Below are 15,614 nucleotides of genomic sequence, written 5' to 3' on the forward strand. Positions count from 1 at the left end.
TTACACTAATACCAAAACCGAACAAGGACAACACAAAAAAGGAAAACTACAGGCCAATCTCCCTAATGAACACTGATGCAAAAATCCTCAATAAAATTTTAGCTATCAGAATCCAACAAAGTATCTATAAGATAATTCACCACGACCAAGTTGGATTCATTCCAGGGGCACAAGGATGGTTTAACATCCGAAAATCAATCAACATTATCCAACACATCAACAAAAAGAAATATAAAAACCATATGATAATATCAATAGATGCTGAGAAAGCTTTCGACAAAGTGCAACACCCATTCATGATAAAAGCCCTTGAAATTCTTGGGATACAAGGAACATACCTCAACATCATAAAGGCCATCTATGACAAGCCAACAGCCAGTATCATTCTCAATGGTGAAAAGCTGAAAGCAATTCCATTAAGATCTGGAACAAGACAAGGATGTCCACTCTCACCATTGCTTTTCAATATAATACTGGAAGTCCTAGCCAGGGCAATAAGACAAGAGAAAGACATCCAAGGAATCCAAATAGGAAAAGAAGAAGTCAAACTATCACTATTTGCAGATGATATGATATTATACATAGAGAACCCCAAAAACTCCACAGAAAAGCTAATTCAACTCATCAATCAGTTCAGTAAAGTGGCAGGATACAAAATCAACACGCAAAAGTCAGTAGCCTTCCTATACACAAACAATAAATCTGAAGAAGAAGAAATCAAAAAGACCATCCCTTTTGTTATTGAAACAAAAAAAATCAAATATTGGGGAATAAATCTAACAAAAGAGGTAAAGGACCTATACAAAGAAAACTATAAAACACTGTTAAAAGAAATAGAAGAAGACACAAAGAAATGGAGAGACATCCCCTGCTCATGGATTGGAAGAATAAACATTATTAAAATGGCCATCCTTCCAAAAGCAATATACAGATTCAATGCTATTCCAATCAAAATTTCAATGTCATTCTTCAAAGAAATAGAACAATTATTGATGAAATTCATATGGAATCACAAAAAACCCCGAATAGCCAAAGCTCTCCTGAAAAAAAAAGAAGGGAATGGAGGCATCAGACTCCCAGACTTCAAACTATACTACAAAGCCATAATCATCAAAACTGCATGGTATTGGAACAAGAACAGACATACAGACCAATGGAATCGAATAGAAAATCCAGAAATAAACCCACAGATTTATGGTCAACTAATCTTTGACAAAGGAGCAAAGACTATGCATTGGAGCAAAGAAAGTTTGTTCAATAAATGGTGCTGGGAAAACTGGGTCGCTACATGCAAAAGAATGAAGCTTGACCACCACCTCACACCATACACAAAAATCAACTCAAAATGGATTAAAGAACTAGACATAAGACCTGAAACCATAAAATATATAGAAGGAAATATAGGCGAAACACTACGTGATTTGCACATCAAAGACATCTTTACAGACACATCACCCAAAGCAGTGATAGTGAAGGCCAAGATAAACAGCTGGGACTATATCAAATTAAAGAGCTTTTGCACAGCAAAAGAGACAATAACAAAAACAAAGAGAAACCCCACCAACTGGGAGAACATTTTTGCACCCAACACTAATGATAAAGGACTGATCACAAAAATCTGCAAAGAGCTGATGAGACTCAACAACAACAAAGAAAATAATCCAGTCAAAAAATGGGCAGAAGAGCTTAAAAGAAACTTCTCTGAAGAGGAAATGCAAATGGCCAACAGGCATATGAAAAAATGTTCAACATCACTTGTCATCAGGGAAATGCAAATCAAAACTACCATGAGATACCATCTTACACCAGTGAGAATGGCACATATTAAAAAAACTAGCAACAACAAATGTTGGCGAGGGTGTGGAGAAAAAGGAACTCTTCTGCACTGTTGGTGGGAGTGCAAACTGGTCCAACCACTGTGGAAAGCTGTGTGGAGATTTCTGGACCTACTAAACATAGAGCTTTCATATGACCCAGCAATTCCACTCCTAGGTATTTACCCAAAGGACACAGAAACATCAATTCCAAAGAACACCTGCACCCCTATGTTTATAGCAGCACTGTTTACAATAGCTAAGCTTTGGAAACAACCCAAATGCCCAAAAATAGATGACTGGATCAAGAAGATGTGGTACATATATACCATGGAATATTACTCAGCATTCAAAAAAGATAAACACATGCAATTTGCTGCAACATGGATGGCGCTGGAAGGGATCATGCTCAGCGAAATAAGCCAAAAAGAAAAAGAAAAATACCGGATGGTCTCACTCATAGCAGGAATCTAGAAAACTTAAATAAGGGACCAGGAAAATGAATAACTATAAGAAAGTGAAAATCAAAATCAACAAAAAACTATGAACCAGAGACACTTTTAGGGGGGCGGGGGCGGGAGGGGAGGGATTGGGGTCAGAATGGGGGGCTGCAATTGTATGGGGAATATAACAATAAAATTTATTAAAAAAAAAAAATAAAGCATGGCGTTTAGTTATTATGTCAACATTGCTGCATTAGTGGTAAAAGAAAAATCTGTACTCATGTAGGATGTTAACAAAATGGAAATGGTGTGGGATAAACAAGACGTGTACTGCCTTTGCAACTTTTCTGTAAATCGAACAGTATTCTTTAAATGTTATTTTTTAAAATACTCGCAATATTTAATAGGTTATATAAAGAAAAATTTTTTTTCTTTTCCAGTTTTCCAGGTATCACCGTCCAGGGACTGGAGAGAGGGGTTCTGGGAGAAAAGCTGGAAACCTCACACACAGGGCAGGCTCCAGAGTCTCCTCTCCTCTGAGCCCTGCTGCTCTGACTCCTCACAGAGCATCTCACCCCCAGGTCGCCACCCTCCAGCATCCCCAACTCTGCCCACCTCAGCCCCTGCCCCATCCTGGCGGCTCCACCAGAATCCGGAGCAGCGCGGCAGCGCCCCCGTGTGGCCACAGGGCTGAGCACAGGAGCCCAGAGCCGCCCTTTCTCCTGCTCAGCCAGGCCCTCCCCAGGCTCCCTGGGCCCCCAGCTGAGGACAGGGATCTGCTCACAAGGGGGGGCCCAAGTCCAGTGTCAGGTCAGAAGTCCCCAAATTTTCTTAGTCCTATGGACAAAGGACAAAAGCAGGTTTCCAGGTCATAACAGCTGATTCCCTGATTATGGGCTGATCCCCAAATATAGAGGTTCCTTCAGTCTCGGATGGATCCTTGGACTCCAGAGTCTCTGTACTTTGTTTCTGCTTCTGCTTCCAGGGAATTAACGTTCAATTCTACCCAGGAGCCCAGGGCTTCGCCCAGGAAAAGGACAAGATTCCAGGAAAACTCCAAGACCCGGGGCCAACCACCCATCCACGTCTTACCGCAGGGGGGGAGCAGGAGTGATCAGAGCCCGGGAGAGACCCGGGGAGCTGGTGGTGGTGTGTGGTGGATCATTGGTGGAAGGGCCGCACGTAAGAGGAACAATAACTATAGAAAGGTGACCCACGCTGTAAGGAAATAAATAAACAAATATACATCTTTTAAAAATTTACCATCCCTGAATGAGGGGAGGTTGAGGAGAGCCCCCAGGGCATGACTAGGAAGACAGGGAGGCTCCTGGAAATGGAGCAGAGGATGAAAATGGGGACTAGGGGATGGGGCCCAAAAGGAGTGGTGGGGGCACCAGGAAGGGTGGGGCCAGGAAGGGGCAGCATCGGGGACACTGTGAGGGGAAGGTCTGTGTGGGAGATGCGACTCTGGCTGGGGCTGGGAGAGACTCTGTCTCCCCTGGTGGGACTGCAGAGGGGCTGGTGCTGTAACTGATTAGGGAATCACTTAGGTTCTGGGCCTTTCCTGTCCGTGCAGGGCTGGTGTGACTCAAACACGCACACTCAGGCTGATGAAGGAGAGAGACCAGGAGAGGACAATTGGTTAGGAGGACACCCCCATTTCCTGAGCCACAACATCCTCCCCAACTCCCCAATGCTGGGGTGGCAGGGAGATTCCTGCAATGAAGAGGAGGTGATTCAGGGAATCAAGAGGAGAAAGGCCTGTGCTGCCCTGGAGGGCCATCTGTGGGGAATGATTCTGGGGCTCCAAGGCCCCCTCCCTGCTAGCAGGATAGAGTCAGCCCTGCTCACAGCTCCAGGCTGCTGACAGCCCCTCTGTGCCGTGACCCTGCAGACACCGCTCTGGGGATAGTATAAAGAAAACAAAACAGCAAAATTAAATGGGAATCTGAAAACGGTAGAACTGATTTTTAAAAATCACATATTTTGAAGGACACTTCAGAGGACTTGGATTCCTTGTCTGACAGCTCATTGCAATCAGGACCTTGACCGTCACGTGAGCTACTCTGGCCTCCACTGTTTCTTGTGAGAAAACAGCCACTGATCACTTTATCGCCTTAATATTTTACTGGTTTGTACCAAATCACTTCCTCCTTTGCACCTAAAACAAAGATGTGGCGTCTCCACAGTCTCTGAGGGGGAGGCGGCAGGAGGGGCCTCACTCAGAGGCTCCAGCTCTGGGTCCCACCAGGCTGCGATGGGGACGAGATGTTGGCGGATCTGAACGGCCGTGATCAGCATGGAAGGACCTGCCTCAGAGCTCCTGCATGTGGCTCCTGGAGAAAACCCTCAGGTCCTTGTCCTGTGGGGTCCCCTTAGCTGAGGGTCCCAGAGAGGGACCGGGGGTGGGGGGAGCCCGGGCGGGAAGTCTCAGCCCCTGTGAGCCTGACTCTGTGACGTGGCACGTCCCTTCTGCTTCATTCTCCTCAAGAGGAAGAGCCAGGGAGTCAGACACACTCCCGGGGGGAGCTGTCTCCCCTCCTGTGTATCCCAGAACTGGTGGAGAATTGAAAACCAACACAGTAGACCTTCTGGACACTCATTATTTCTATTCTGCCCACATGAAAAATAAGCTGCCTCCCACCCAAGGCCCCTAAAGTCTCTCCCATCACAGAAGCAGCGTGATGTCAGCATCTCATCGCGTGACTCAGGACCACGCAGAGGAGGCGCCTTGACGGCTTCTGTCCAGTGAAACCGTCTGTGCTCAGCTCCTCGTGGGCTCAGGCAGTTTCCTGCCCCACAAGCCCTTGATGAGGATACTGTGGAGGACAGACACAGGGCAACTTGTAGACCCTATTTGTTATGTTTTTAAAGCAAATTTATTGAGATACAACTTTTTTTTTTTAAAGATTTGTTTATTTATTTATTTATACAAGCACTGGGTACAGTGAGAAGAGCAGGAGGGTGAGAGAATTCACCAGAGCCAGATCAGGTTGCAGAACAGGCAGACTGATGAAGTACACTGCTGAGGGGAGCAGCGGGCAGCAGGAGAGGTCTGCGCGCCATGTGGGACCATCCTCAGGTGGCCGGGGAGCAGCCAGAGATCGAACCGATGCTGCAGAGGCTGCGGGCAGCCTTGCAACCCAGTGCTCAACCGCTGCGCCACCGGGGAGGCCCTACCACACATTTCTTGCCTGGATTTGACTAAAGACAAAAGCGCAGTAGTAAGTCATCATGTCATCACCCTTCATGGAAATGAATTGAATTCACCAAACAGAAAGACACAGAGTGACTGGTTGTACCAAAAACAAAACCCAATTTTATGCTGCCTCCAGGAGACAGGATCAAAACAGCCCCACTGCGGGAGACAGGTATAGGCCAGGATGCTTGAGGAACTGCCCAGTGTGGACAGTTCACACCCCCACTGCTGGGGAAGCCAAGACAGGATGAGGATCCTGCAGGCGTGATTGTATTTTTTTTTTATATTCTTCTTTTTTTTATTTTTTAACTTCACTTTTCACTTGTAAAGACTATTTGTTTTCCACCTACCCCCTCAGGTGTAGTCCCCATAGAGTTTCCTTCTCCAAGGCACCCGTGCACCATCACCTCAGTCCCCTGTGCTCCTCCCTCCCTCCCTCTGGTCCTCTGCACACTGGGGATCAGAGAGAGACTGAGACAGGGACACAGAGGAATGGGGCAGGGACAGAGAAGCAGAGAAGGACAGGGACACACACAGAGAGTGAGATGAGGACAGACCAAGAGGGGGAGAGAGAACATCAGAGGGACATACAGAAAGAGAAAGGGAGAGTCAGCCAGTGAGGACAGGGAAGGAGACAGAAGAGGCCTCGCTGGCATCAGTCACTGTTGGAGTGGACACCCCCTGCCTTGGGTGGCCTCGTCCCAGTCAGAACCCAGCCCCAAGTCGATACAACCTCCAGGCAGGTGGGCAGGTGTGTGAGCAGGCAGGGGGCGCTGAGAAGTCTGTTGCCGGCAGGTGTGCACTGTCTGTGGCCCTGGCACCTTGTCTGGGCCCACAGGGCCCTGTAGGGCACGGCCAGAGAGGAGCAGGGCTGACAGGCACACTGGGTGGGAGGACAGGCACCCCGGGTGGGAGATGTCTCTGCCCCCAGCAGGGCTGGCCAGGCCTGGGTGAGGCGTGTGCAGGTGCCCTTCCCCGGGTGGGACCCTCCAAGTGCTGTGAGCCTGACACCAGCCTCCCCTCCAAGGGCAGCAGAGAGGAGTGGCCCACTCCCCAGGACCGCCCCAGGGAGAGGCTCCACACTCTGGAGCTCCTCTGGGCCCATGGGAGACAGGAGCCTGGAGTTGCCGATGCTGCAGGGCCTGGTCCCTGGCAGGGAGGATGAGCCAAGTCAGCAGCCAGAGACCTGGGTCCCCAGGTTGTCCCTGGCTGCATGGCTCCATCCAAGGTCTCTGGGAGGCTGTGCTGCTGTCAGTGTTGTGAGATGAGCCTGGTATGGAGGGCCAATAGGAAGTGGCCCAGGTAGCTATGTGGCAGGCCGGGGGGGGCGGAGCGGGTTGGGCATCTGTCTGAGCAGGAAGTCCAGGGAAGGGGACCCAGGAAGTGACATCACCTCCGCGAGATGACAGGGCACACATGACCTCGGAACCCTGGTCCCCAGGCAGTTGGTTCTGAACCAAACCTGACCCAGCTCACTTGCCTGGTGGGCCTGGACCCGCCCCACGTTTTCTTGCTGTTTGCCCAGGTCTCCCCACAGTGGACCCAAAAAAGGTCCCCGAAACTCGTGTCACACTCTGCCGAAAGGCATGAGGAGCCTGTGCGTACGCCTCAGGCCAGCGCCAGCACTGCCCCTGAGGTAACTAGGGGGGCCCTGGGGACAGGTCAGACCACTCCAGGGCTCTGATGCCCCCACTCCTCCCTTCACCCTGTGAGTGCGGGTGTGCGTGCGGTGAGAGTGAGTGTGTGCGTGCTCCAGGAAGGAGGGTCTGGCCCACCCAGGAGTCTGCTCATGTCTACACCAGAACCAGCCTGGCTGGTGGTGGGACCCAAAGCGTCATGGCTGCTCCCTCTTGCCCCAGCTGGTTGCTACCCAGCAGGTGCGTCTGTTTACTCCCAGGAGGTCTTTTGTGTCCAGGAAGGTGAAGAGATCCAGAGAGTGCAATTCCCCGACTGTCCTCCCACAGCCCAGTGTGGGATCTGTCCCAGCACAGAGCCCAGGTTGAAGTGCACCTGCAACTTTGAGATTGGGGCACATGTCCAAAGGAACTGGCTGCAGTACCCGAAATCCCGGGAGGAGCCGTCTGAGGGTGAGTGGCCCAGGCTGGTGCATGGGCCCGGCTGGGCGGGGTAGGGTCAGGTGGCCCTTGGAGGAGACCACACGGGCTAGATTTGGACCACGAGCAGTCTGACTTGGCATCTGCAACTGCCTCATTTGAGGAACAGAATACCAAGGGCCCCCTATTTTAGGGTGGTCCCTGCTCAGGGCTCTAGCATGTGGTCTGTTTGAAAAGGCAAGTGGCAATCTGGCATGTGGCTGATGGCCTGTCCAATCGCATCTCTAGCTGCTTCTCAAGGAGCACAGTCAGGCTCCCCTGCAGCCCATGGGACAGGCCAGAGCCCAGCCAAGTTGCTGACTGGAGAGAAGCAGACACCGGGGTTGTCTCTGCTTGTGCTGCAGGATCCCTGCAGGGGCTGGTTCCCCAGGGCTGCTGCTGCCTTCGCACCCTCACTTGAACCTGCAGGATTTTGGCCAGAAGTGGCTTCCTCCCACAGGTGTGGTTCGAGCTCAGGACGCTCTTGCATAGGCTGCATTCTCCTGGCCAGGGCCTGGCTGTTCCAGCAGGGGTGGAGTGAGCTCAGCACTGTCCCCATGGGGTGCAGCATCCTGGTCATTGTCTGGTTCCTCCTGCAGCACTCTTATCTCAAAATCCTCAAAGAAGTCTTTGGGATCCTGCGCCAGTCTTGGCTTCCCCAGAAGGGGTGGGTGTGAACTGCCCACACTGGGCAGCTCCTGAAGCATCCTGGCCTCTACCTGTCTCCCGCGGTGGGGCTGGTGTAAACACACCACTGCCAGCATGCCCTGCTGGGGCCTGGCTAGGGCCTGCCTCCCCACAAACAGGTGGTGTGTGCTTATGTCCAGCAGGTTGTCCCACAGGTTGCAGGTCCTGGACTAGTTTCCCCAGCAGGGCTGGTATTAGCTCAGCAGCCTGGGGACATCCTGCTGGAATCTGGGGAGTTTTAGGCTATGTAGGGGTTTAGTGAGCTCAGAGTGTCCAGGAACAGCTACAGTACCCTGGGCATTGTCTGTCTGACCCAGCAGGCCTGCTGGGCTCTCCTGTTCGTCTGGAACAACATATGCAGAGGGTGCTCACCTGATGCCATTCCTCCAGGGTCCCATCCCCTGACCCCTGTCCTGCCTGCCCACCTCTGGTGCTGACTAAGCACCGCTGACCCCAAACCTCTCCTCACCCACCTCTCTAGCCACATATCCTCGTTTAACTTCTACTATCCCTCCACCCACTGACACCTGGCCCTCCTCTTGTAATTCAAAAATCTTTGTTTGCTAATTGATTTCAAATTGTTTTCATTTTATTTCCTCCAGGGTTTCTTGTTCATTATAGAAATACTAATAAAGTTTGTTTCGTATCACCCAAATTTTTTCACTCCTTTTGCGTCCAGTTCTGTCATAGTGCTGCCTCCTTCTTGCTATGGCCTATGCAGAAGATCTACAACTAGTGTAAACCCTTTAGCCAAACCACACACTGCCCAGGCCCCTCAGGCAGTGATTCCTTCATATGTCTGCTGCCTCTGTTCTGAATTCTACCTGGGCGTTTTACAGAGAAGGAACCAAATAAGTGGTGACCTGGGATCTTCCCAAGTACACAATAGAGGTAGTACACATGGTAGGTGTAATGCAAATTTGGTTTGCTGGGCCTCCCTGGTGTCCTAGGGGTGAAGTCTCAGCGCTGTCACCACTGAGGCCTGAATCTAGGCCAGCTCAGGGAGCTGACCCTGCTAGGGCTCAGCAGACTTCTCCTATCTCACCAGATGCTCCCCTTAGCAGTGTATTTCAGTAAATCTACCTGTTCTGCTTCCCACTCTGTCTCTGCTGAATCCTCTTATCCCTATGCCGAAAGAAAAAAAAAATGGGGATATTGAATTTTAATTAAATAGTAGGGTTTTGTAAATGAACAATATCTATCAAATCAGCCATAGGTCATTACATAAGTATAATCAAGAAATCATTATTAATGTCTATATCAGTCCATGTTAGGACATCCATTTATAAGAACATATGTTTTAGGAGGAAGATATTCAGATTAGAGATGTAATGGGATATCCAGGGCTACAATTTCATTAAATAGCCTCACCCAGGAGCGCCCAATGAGACAGTGAGGATTGGCAAGAGCTGCAGGCAGTGCCCTGATGACTTAATTTGAATGGTGGCAATGTTGACCTCCCTCCGTTACGGCTATAAAATAGACTCCTGGCAGTGGCTTGTGACTTTCTGAATGATTCAGTGCTGAGAAGGAGCAAGATGAGAAGATGAATGTCAAAGGAAATTAGGAAATGAGGCATTTTTGTCCATGGGAGTGGACACAGGTTGTAAGACCTTTGTGTCTCATGTGAGTTCTCACCTCAGAGAGCACCTACCACAGATAATATCCCCTTTGTGTGGATAACACTCAGCCTCTCTCGTTGGTCACCCCAGGGCTTATTCAACAGTCCCTGAAAGTCATAGATATCGAGATCAAGGGCAATTTGATCATACCTGAGTCCAGTAGCATGAGTTTTTTCTCATCATGGGAGATTCATAAGTCACTGTCACTCACGAATGCCCAGATTTCCAGTCAAAGAAATCACAGTCAAGCTCTTGCTGTGATAACATCACTTAAGTAGACCAGACAGCTACATGGTAACAGGTGGATTTCTTCACTCAGTTTACCCTGTTATGGAGAGTGATGTGTTCTCAAGAATTGACATCCATTCTGGATGTAAGATTCCCTTCCCTGACTGCCAGCACCTCCATTCAAGAGCCAACAGATTGCCTGATTCACCAGCATAGAGCCTATATAACATTGCCTCTGATAAGGGGCACGTTTTATGGTGAAATAAGTATGACATTGGCAGCATGTCTGCAGGAATCACTGATTCTACCACACAGCATGTCACTTGGAAGTTGACAGCATAATTGAAGGAGGAGAGACATTAAAAACTTTTAACATTTTATCTTGGGCAAAACACTCTGAGATGGTGGTAGGCAGCTTTCAACATGTGTTATACACATTGAGTAATGGCCAATATATAATCTGTGTTCCAATATCGAGAAAGCATGGATCCTGCAACTAAGAGGTGAAGAAGGATCAGCCACTCTCACCATTACTCCTAATGATCCACTGGAGGAATTTATCCTTCTCACCCCACGCCTTCACCCTATTAGTTTAGAGGCTCTCCAGGGACGTGAGGTGGGACGTTGGGAGGCATATTTGTACCAGCAAGGTTCTGCTAGATTTGATGTTATATCTACTGCCTAAGCATTTATATTCCTTGAGCCAGTGAGCCATAATGAACTCTATTGTTATTGTTTTCAGAATAATTGACCCTGATTACTATGAGGAGCTAGGGTTGCTGCTGCACAATGTAATAAGAAATGAGCACGTGCAGAAACTCTGGAGAACTGGGGCTTCTTGCCAAGTAGAAATACAAAGAGGCCATGTCCTGATGGGGGTGAGGGACTCAGCCTCCCACTCTGCAGGGATGAAGAATGTAGGTTTGCTCCAGGGGGAGGGGAATCTGGAATGGCTGTGTGGGAAAGAGACAAAGCACATTAATAATGGTGTTGTGACCACATGCATCTGTGGAGGCTTGGCCCATTAACTGATCTTTTGTAGAGCTTGTCACTGGCCACCACATCAAAGACCCTGTGACTGACTGGACTCCACAGAGCCCATGAAAAGATCTGAGTGGTGTAAGGAGTAGACTGTATTGGACATTTCTCAGACCTCATGTCTTCTATCCCTTCAGTTCACCTTTTTACTGCTATAGTTTATTGTATCATAGTAAGCAGTTTCATGCAGGTATCAACTTCCACCACCTTAGTCCAGTTGCACCTTATTTGTCAGGGAGATTGAACCCCAGTTGCCCATGGCAGTACCCAGGTCAGTAAAGCTCCCTGGTATCAACTTTTCTTCCACTCCCTGCTTTATGTTTCCTGTTCCCATGGTAATGAGCCCAAATAAACTATTCGCATGCAAAATCTCAAGTTTTTGTTCTAGCTAAGTTTTTGTTACTTGGGGAAAATGGAGATGGGGATTAAGCTGCTGAGATGGGTGTGGAAAGGTATCCACAGGAAAATTATCATTTATGCTAAATGCTGTTTATTAAAAACACATAGATATGTAAAGAGATGCATGCAAAAATGTCACCAAAATATTAATGTTTATTATTATGGTAAGATGACAAGATATTTTTAATTACATTTTTATATTTCAGAAGTTTCATATTTTATAAATGGTTTGAGTTGTTCACAATGAATGTGTGATATTTACATAATATAATTAGAGAAACACAGTAAAAATGGGAGTACAAATAATGAGACAAGGTGGGATTTCTCACTTTAGACATCTACACATGAAAGCAGACCCAGAAAGCAAACCCTTCCCTATGGAAGTAAATAGAAGTTTTACCTTGTCAAAAGAAGTGTCAAGGCATGAGCAAAGCCCACTAGTTGCATAGCAAGGGCTGGACTTCAATCTGAGCTCCATTGGAACCTCTTGCTCTCCTCACACACCATCCTCCAACCTTGCTGAAATCAGATAACTCCAACTCCCACTTGGAGAAAAAGAAAAAAAAATGTCCTACTCTCAGGCATTTGGTATTGCCACAAAATTCTCACTTATGAGAGATAACAAGAGGAATTAAATTGGCTTATGTGTTCCAAAGGCTGATTTGGGCCCTATGAGGAATGATGCCGTTTATTCAGAATTTTCTTTCCGTCACTATCCCTCCCTCTGATCCACTGTTTCAAGTCTTTCATTTATAATTGTCCTTAATATAGTTTGGTTCAGTTCCTAACCAGACCGTGCAGTGGGAAGGAATTGAGACAGTGTTTTTGAGAGGTGGGGGAAGTGATTGAAGCCCTTTTATGAATTATGATTTGAATTTTGGAAAATATAGGCAACTTTCTATTTCTTTTTAAATATTTATTTATTTATATAAGAACTGGAGTATAGTCAGAGGCTTGGGAGGGTGAAAGAAATCACCAGAGACAAAGTGGGGAGCAGAACAGGCAGACAGACAGAAGACACTCCTGAGGGGAGCAGCGGGAGAGGCAGGAGAGGTCTGCCGTGCCATGTGGGTTTCTCCCTGGGCGGCCGGGAATCGAACCCACACTGTAGAGGCTGCGGACAGCTTCACAGCGCAGTGCTCCACCCGCTGCACCACCAGGGAGGCCCGCAACTTTCTATTTCAAAGAGTCGGTTATCACAGCCCTCACAGAGGAAATCTTCAGGGTGAAGATTCTAAGTATGAAGGAGTTTGAAATGTGTACTGGAATGAAGAAGGTTGGTGAAATCCGTTCCAAAATCATCAGGTGACAGCAGCTTCAAATATTAGTAAATTCTGACTTGAGAATTGAAGAAAATTTCCCACTGGGAAAAAAATTGAATAAAAGTTGATACCTGGCACTTGATTCTACAATCCAGAAGAAAGAAAAGGCAAACTTCCTGCAAATATCAGTTTAGGGACTGAAACACACCAGAGGCATCGTTTTCCAACATCACGATGGATGTTTTAACCACCCAGTGGCGATTAAACAAACTTATGAACACTCTTTTAAGTTCAATTATTCTCTATTGGAAACCATAACTTATAAGTCAAACTGTCAGGTCATCCCCAAACGCCGGGTTTTCCTTAAACCTCAGGTTCTCACCATGCCCCATTGCACATGGCTCCTTAGAGGGAGCAAAGAATTAAGTTTTGCCTTACCCTAGGCCTTAGCCTTCCTTTACCTTGTCGGTAAGATGTTCTCAAGGCATGATGCTGTTTTGAGAAGGCAATGGGTGGGGCGTTCTGAGCTCGGGTGCCTGAATGTCTTAGGATGCCTGTCTTTAGGATAAATGCCAGGTTTGGGATGAGCTAGACGCCCAGATGGTGGAGGCTTCGATTTTCGTAATATTTTAATGTTATTTAGATATCCAAGCACTCCAGGAAGCTTCTAGGGAGCAGGCAATGTCCTCTTGGGGAGACAATTAAGACACAGAACCTTACTCTGGATGCGGCTCCCCTTGTGTGCACAGCCCTGTCCCTCTGGGAGCTCCAGGAGAAGCTGGGGAGACCTAATTATATTTCAAGTTCCTTCCCACAAAGGCCCAGGAGCCCTCAGGATCAAGCTCTCCCTGTGCTGGGTTCCGAGCTGTCTGCACACGTGCTCAGGGGCTCACTCCCCACAGGATCCCCAGGAGGGAAGACATGGCAAGGCATGTCCCCCGTGATGTGAGTCCTCTGCTCACTAGAGGAGGCAGCAGAGGCCCCTGAGGAGACACTCGGGGACTCTCCTTGGGCCGGGCTGTGAGGGAAGGGCCTGCATGGACACCACCACCTTTCCCTGACACTTTCCCTCCAGGGAGGAATTTTTTAAATTTGACTTATCAATAGTAGGACGGCCTGGGCTGGTAGTGAGGCAGCTGTCACTAGGATGACCCAACCTCACTCTGGATGTTTCCAGTGGATGTGACCACACTGAGTTCCCAGACTCCTCAGCTCGGAGACCCTTCCTCACTGCAGCTGCCACAGCAGGGGGGCCCTGGGCTGGTCAGAGCCCTGCATCCCTGGCTGTGTTTCCTGGGCTGGGCTTTTGAGTCTCACTCCCCACAGACATTAATTGCTCTGGGATCATGATATCTGGCAACTTCCAGGGTGTCATGGGTTAAACTGAATAATCCATGTTTGTCTTATTTTCATTTTTGGCTTTTTTTCCTTTTTTTTTTTTTTTTTTTGTTTGCATCATGAAAACTCAAGTCCACACTTTCTCCCTCTCCCAGGTTTTTTTTCTGATTGCACAGCACTGTTACAGCAACAACAAAAATAAAAGAGCATTTATAGTAAAAAATCTTCCTTGTAATCACTTGCGAATACAATAATAATACTTACCTTTCTGTGCTCTCCTCCAGTGTGGCCATGAATACAAGGGGATTCATCCTGAACACTATAGTGGGGAGGGAGGTGCGGGATCCAGCCTGGGTTTCTCTGAGATCCTCTCCTTGCTGCACATGGAGGGGTACCTGGGGAGATGGGGGAACCCAGAATGAGAAAGAAACCTAAGTTCACCCACCTAATATTACACCTTCCTCCAGGAGCTGAGGCAGACCCTGCTCCATCTCTCCCTCCCTTCCTGGACTGTGGACAAAGGCTCAGCTCGGTAACTGGGGTGACCTGGGCTAATCCTGCCCCTGGACCAGGCCAGCAGGGCACACACTCCCCCCTCCCCCTGTGTGGCTCCCTCCAGCTCTGGTCTAGAGAGAAAGTAGCTGCAGCCCATGGTGCTCCCTGACTCTGAGGCCAGTGGGTTTTCTATGGTGACTCCAAAGGAGAGAAAAATTGGGGTTTGGGGGAGGGAGCTGTCAGGGTGAAGGTGCCACCATATTGTGGGCGGGGCCTGGAGGGGTTCCTGCCCAGCTCCTTCCACCTCAAGCCAAACATGAGGTATTTATAAACCTCCTCCTCTTCAGGTCCAATGCTTTTTCAGTCCTGCTCAAAAACTGCTTCTCCGTGGAACTGTATTTACTGAGTTGTTGTTCTGACACTCTCTACTCTGTGTGTGATTTGAATTAATTTATTCTGGAGCTTGATGTTAATTGACTTCCCATCATCTTATGTTGTGTATCCTGTCTCTGCTGTTACACACACACACACACACACACACACACTCCCCTCTCCTTGGGAACCAGATCCTCGCTCAGCACTGGGGTTACTCTAACCCTCTGTCTCTGGTTCCCCTCAGAGCCGCCCTCTCTGCAGTGTCTCTACCCAGCGGTGTCTGAGCAGCCCCAGGAGTCCCTGCACCTCCTGCCTCTGCCCTTGTGGAAAACCAGCCCCTCAGCCTGCATGACAGTGAGGAGGCAAAGGCAAAGTCCTGAGGCCGGTGATTGATGGAGAAGACCAGTTAATTTTTTTCTTTTGCTTAAGAACTTTTCTTTTTTCCCCTCATTGTATTATTCAGTTGAGGTAACACTGGTTTACACACTGCATGTGTGCGAGGCACAGGGTCACCCTCTTTAGATGTTCATTATCACTTCCCACCCACCTAAGGGCCCCCATAGTCCTCCACCACAGTCCATGGGACTCTCTTCCTACCTTGTTTCCTGCTCTCACCCCACC

This window comes from Talpa europaea, assembly GCF_964194135.1.
Source record: "Talpa europaea genome assembly, chromosome: 2".
NCBI lineage: Eukaryota > Metazoa > Chordata > Mammalia > Eulipotyphla > Talpidae > Talpa > Talpa europaea.